Below are 6,309 nucleotides of genomic sequence, written 5' to 3' on the forward strand. Positions count from 1 at the left end.
TTTGCTGTCGAGAATCACGCCTAAAAGTTTGAAAGAGTCATACAAATTTAAAGAAACATTATCAATACTGAGATCCGGATGTTGAGGAGCCACCGTCCTTGACATACTAACAATCATACTTTGAGTTTTGTTAGGATTCAACATCATACCCCATAATTTGAACCATGCACTAATTCTTGCTGAATCTCTATTAAGGGATTCACCAACCCCAAATCTACATTCAGGGGATGGAATTGATGCAAAGAGAGTAGCATCATCTGCATATGCAACAAGCTTGTTTTCTAGGCCAAACCACATGTCATGTGTATATAGTATGAAAAGTAATGGGCCAAGAACACTACCCTGTGGAACACCGGATATCACATTCCTATAATCACTATGGTGCCCATCAACAACGACTCTTTGAGATCTATTACTTAAAAAATCAATAATAATGCTAAGAAACGACCAACCCACTCCCAACTGTTTCAGTTTTAAAACAAGGGCCTCAAGATTAACACGGTCAAAGGCAGCACTAAAATCAAGGCCAATCATACGAACTTCCTGACCACAATCAAGGGATTTCTGTACAGCATTGGAGATTGTAAGAAGGGCATCACGTGCTCCGAGGCCTTTACGAAAACCAAATTGCAAACTAGGGAGTAGATGATTACCTTCAGCAAACCTATTAAGACGTTTTGCCAGAAGACGTTCAAAAACTTTAGATAATATGGGAGTTATGGAAATTGGGCGGTAATCAGTGGGACTTGAGCTACCACAAACACATTTACATAGAGGAGTAACATTACCAATTCTCCAACAAGTGCTAAAAGATCCTCTTCTTGCTAACTTGCGCAAAATAACAGATAACTTTGGAGCTAAGAAATCTGCTGTCTTTATAAAAAACAAAGGAAAAATACCATTTGGATCTACACCTCCATAAGCATCAAGGTCCATAAACAGAGCTTTAATCTCACGAGATCGAAAAGCTAAACTAGTTAGTTTAGCCTCAGGAAAACAGGAATGAGGAAGTTCAAGTTTTTCATTACTCTGTTTACTGTCAAAAACATCAGCCAAAATGGTTGCCTTTTCCTTTGGACACTGAGTGACTGAGCCATCTCGTTTAAGTAAAGGAGGAACTGTTGCATCTACACCAAAGAGTGCAGATTTAAGTGTAGACCACCATTTATGTTCCTGAGTTGTACCAGAAAGGGTTTCTTTTATGGTTAAATTGTACTCCTTTTCAGTTGAGGCATAAACTCTCTGAGCAAAAGCTTGAATCTGAGTATAGTTGTTCCAGGTCGAATCTGATCTATTACCCTTCCAAAGGTGATAGGCCTCCTGCTTCTCCAAATAAGCACGTCTACAATCATCATTGAACCACGGTTTGTCCTTTACTCGGTACCTTAGCACACGAGAAGGGATACGCCTATCAATTATGTTGACTAGATTCTCATTCAAAGGGACAACAGGATCTACACTATTATATAATTGTGACCAATTCAAGCACAAAACATCATGCAAAATCCCATTCCAGTCTGCTTGGGATTTCATATAAATTTTACAAGAATATGATATATCAGGGACAGGCTACTCAGTCTTCACTAATAATGAAATCAAGGCATGATCAGATGTCCCGACTGGAGAACCAACCTTACTAGATATAACGCCAGGAGAGTCAGTGTATACGAGGTCCAAGCAATTACCAGACCTGTGAGTAGCTTCATCTATGATTTGCTCACAGCCTGATTCAGAGGCAAAGTCTAAAGCTCTTAAGCTATGGCGATCGGTAGGAGAGATAGAACTTAACCACTCCCTATGGTGAGCATTAAAATCACCAACAAAGACAAAAGAAGCCTTTCTATCATCTTCTTGTATCTTAGCCATAATGGTAAGAAGAAAATCGAAGATAGAATCATCCATGTCTGGATTCCGGTAGATCGAACACAAATAAAAGTTGTTATGCCTGCCACTAACTTTTATTACCTGAATCTCATGACATCCACATTGATAGCAGGACTTATGAGAAGCAGGATACTCGGTCCTAATATACACCGCCATTCCCCTGGCCCTAGGAATGGCATCACGTTTCAACATTATTGGCTTCTTAAAACCAGTTATAAGGAGCTCAGAGGAGTGCCTCATATTAGAAACCAGAGTTTCTGAGCACAAAAGAATATCATACTGTCTGGACGCAACTGTAAAGTCTTGGATATTTGCATGAAGACCACGAATATTGCAATACAGAAGACGACATTGACGAAATCTAGGACGTACTGGTCCCGGATTTCGCTCAATGTCTCCAGACAGCATAAGAATTAATAGAAATAAAAAAAGAGACATCATACTTAAAAACTAGATTAACAAGAATTATAACAAAAACAATATGTACAGAAAAATAAAGTGATTGATGGTACCCATAGACTATAGTAAAAAGTCGGAAAAACTGGTCAACATGGAGGAGCCGATACACCATGCAAGGCTAAATACCCTCCAGGATAGCCACTTCAACTGAAGGGAGGACAGTAAGGATGGTTTCGAGAAGAAAAAGAGTCAGAAAAAGGAAAAGACAACCTCTTTATAAACCACCAGGCATCCATGGCCCTTGAAGGCTATTAAGCCTGCCCAACACACCATATAAAAAAAACAAGAGGAAGAATAAAAATAATAATAAGATAGAATAGTGTGCCTGAGTGTACCCTCAAGCAAGAGAACTCTAACCCAAGACAGTGGAAGACCATGGTACAGAGGCTATGGCACTACCCAAGACTAGAGAACTATGGTTTAATTTTGGAGTGCCCTTCTCCTAGAAGAGCTGCTTACCATAGCTAAAGAGTCTCTTCTATCCTTACCAAGAGGAAAGTACACTGAACAAATTGCAGTACAGTAATTAACCCCTTGGGTGAAGAAGTGTTAAGTATCTCATTGTTGTCAGGTGTATGAGGAAAGACGAGAATATGTAAAGAATAGGCCAGACTATTCTGTGTAAGTATAGGCAAAGAAAAAATAAGCCGTGACCAGAGAGAGGGATCCAATGCATTACTGTCTGGCCAGTCAAAGGATCCAATACCTCTCTAGTGGTAGTATCATAACGGGCGGCTGGTGCCCTGGCCAACCTACTACCATTATAATCATATAATCTGATGGATTTGTCCTAGGGTCATATCCTACATGTCTACCAAGTTTCATTGAAAATGGTTCAATAGTTTTTGTGTAATGTTGTTCACAAACTAAAATTAAACTAAAAAAACATTTGCCAATTAATTAACATTATGAATATATTCAAAGTATCGCTGCGTACTTATACTTTGATGTACTTTATCCAAAATGTTACAGATTCATCATTGGTTCATATTCAACATGACTATTAAGTTTGGTTAGAATTGGTACAGAATTTTTGTGTTTAGTTGCTCACAAACAAACAAATAAATAATGTAAATAAATGAACTAAACTGGACATTCAGTAGAGCGCGTACCTTCGTCTTATCATGTTGTATATTACAAAATAAGCAATTGAATTATGCCCATTTTGGCACTAGTTTCACGCAAATAATATGAGAATTGATTACATTATAGCAAAAGACGCTTTTGATCTTTTTGTTACCTTGACCTTTGACCCAATCACTCCTAAATCTAATCACATTATCTTTGGATCATGGTCAGTCATCCGACCAAATTTCACGAGATTCGGTCAAAAAGTTTTTGACTTAAGCGAATCACAAACATAAATCACAGACAGACAGACATACAATCATACGCCTAGCAAAACATAACCACAACGAAGTTGGCGAAGGTAATAAAATAACGAACACACAGGAGCGAATACATACCCTTCGCTAAATTTTTGATTTTTGGTGAAAGCAATAAACAAACAAACTAGAATGGGCACTCGGTAGATTCACATTTTGGCACTAGATTCATGCAAATCAGATACAAATTGGCCACTATATGGTAAAATATTTTTTACCTTTTTGTGACCTTGACCTTATCAAATTGTCCTTGGAGCATGGCTAATCATCCCACCATCTTTGTTTGTTTTTTCTTTTCTTCTTCTTTTTATTTTTTGGCTTACAATGTTGCTAAATCGCAGTAAAATAGCGATTTACTGCAATTCCAATACTAAATATTGATTAGAGGTCCAAGATACTGCAGCTTTTTTCATTTAGGAAAAAATAAAATAAAATTTAGAGATTCGGTCAAATAATGTTGAGTTTTGTGATGGTTTTCTTACATTTTCGTGACCTTGGCCTTAACTTTTGACCCAATCACTCCCAAAACCTAATAAAATTGTCCTTGGAGCATGGCCAATCATCCCACCAAATTTCACGAAACTCAGTCAAATAGTTATGCGAATCACAAACACACAGATATTCAAATATGCACCTATAAACAAAACTTTCGAAACGAAGTTGGCGAAGGTAATAAGCACAGGTAATTTTATAAACTCCTTGGCAAAGGTAATTTAGTATTAAAAAGTTGTAACTGAGATATGCTCAAGAGAATGTAGTTAAGTGAACCACTTCACTTTTCTATAAAACCATAGAACTTTAATTACTTCAAGATCTGTTAAAATTAAAGAATGTTTATATATTTTAAGTATACTAGCAAATTCATTCCATTTTCTACACACCTCTATAAAAGCAATGATAGTGCAAGCAAGGTAGAGTACTTCGGTTTCTTTACAAGATAATTACTGTCTTCCTATAGTTCAGCTATACAAATTCTAAACACCACATTCCCTAATCCAATGTCACCTAATATTCAAGAAGATATTGGTACACCTTTACAAATCATATCCACATGATTACTACCCAATTTCAACAATGAAATTAATAAACCTAAGAAAATATGCCAAAAGGTCATATCCACTCCTCAGATCTCAACACAAATTGAAGCTTTATTCACATCTTCAGCTTCTTCCCAGTTCTATAAGGGGTCGCCGTTTCGATTGAGCCTTTTCCATCTATTTCTATCTTGCACCTCTTCTTCACTAATTCCCTTCTTCCTCAAGTCCTCCCATACGCAGTCCCTCCATCGCTTTTCTGGTCTTCCCCTTCGTCTTCTACCTTAAATTTCAATTTCCCTGGTATGCTTCCCTCCTCAGTGGGTGTCCATACCATCTCAATCTTCCTTCTTGCACTTTCTTTGATATTTTCACAGTATATTTAAAACCAATAAAACCAAATAAAAAATACAATTTAAAAAAAAATAAAATTAAATATAAAAGCAACTAACCTGTCTGTCTGAGGAACACAGAAGCCGTCAGGGGTTTCAGAACTGGGGTATCGGCAGCCACACAAGTCAGGTTTTGGGCAAGGTGACCTTTGGTCAAAGCCTCGATATGCAGGGTATTGGTCACGTAGGGCGTCGCAGGACTGTTGGGAGTGGCTGTGGCCAAGGCAGAGGCCATGACCTGCCTCTCTTCGGCTTCCGAATCTAGAAGGGTCGATCCTGACCACCAGGTCACGTTGGGAAGTGGTTCACCTGTGTGGATGGAGAAAAAGGGGAGGTTAGCTTGAGAGAGAGAGAGAGAGAGAGAGAGAGAGAGAGAGAGAGAGAGAGAGAGAGAGAGAGAGAAATGTTGAAAATAAAAAAAATCATATACATATATATACATATATAAATATACACACACATATATATATATATATATATATATATATATATATATATATATATATATATATATATATATATATAGAGTATATGAGAGAGAGAGAGAGAGAGAGAGAGAGAGAGAGAGAGAGAGAGAGAGAGAGAGAGAGAGAGAGAGAGAGAGATTGTTCAAAATAAAGATCAATACTTATATATGAGAAATACAGAAATGTATATCTAAGATTGTTTACATTAAGACTTCGTAACAGTTATTTATTCCCCTAATTATTTATTGGAGTCTATGCAAGTGTAAATAACAGTATCTAAATCGTCTATTCAACTCCGAAATGGTAATATTGACCCTTATATCGTGATGGCCGATGTGATAACGTCCCTGATTAATGAACGCCAGACTGGGGTTCGAGTCCCACAAACTCTTTGGTTCCTTTGGTCGCTGCAATCTCACCATCCTTGTGAGCTAAGGATCGGAGGTTTGGGGAAGCCTATAGGTCTATCTGCTGAGTTATCAGCAGCCATTGCCTTCCACCTCCTTGCTCCTAGCTTGGGTGGAGAGGGGGCTATGGCCAGTCTCTATGTCCCTTACTTCTGCCATTCATGAACAGCCTTTAAACTTTTAAACAATTGGTGCTTTATCAATTTGTGAACAAGCTGATCTCTTTGTTTTTTTTACTATCAATAAGCTATTGTTATTACAAGCAATAATAATAATAATAA

Source organism: Palaemon carinicauda, chromosome 25 (genome assembly GCF_036898095.1).
Source record: "Palaemon carinicauda isolate YSFRI2023 chromosome 25, ASM3689809v2, whole genome shotgun sequence".
Classification (NCBI taxonomy): Eukaryota; Metazoa; Arthropoda; class Malacostraca; order Decapoda; family Palaemonidae; genus Palaemon; species Palaemon carinicauda.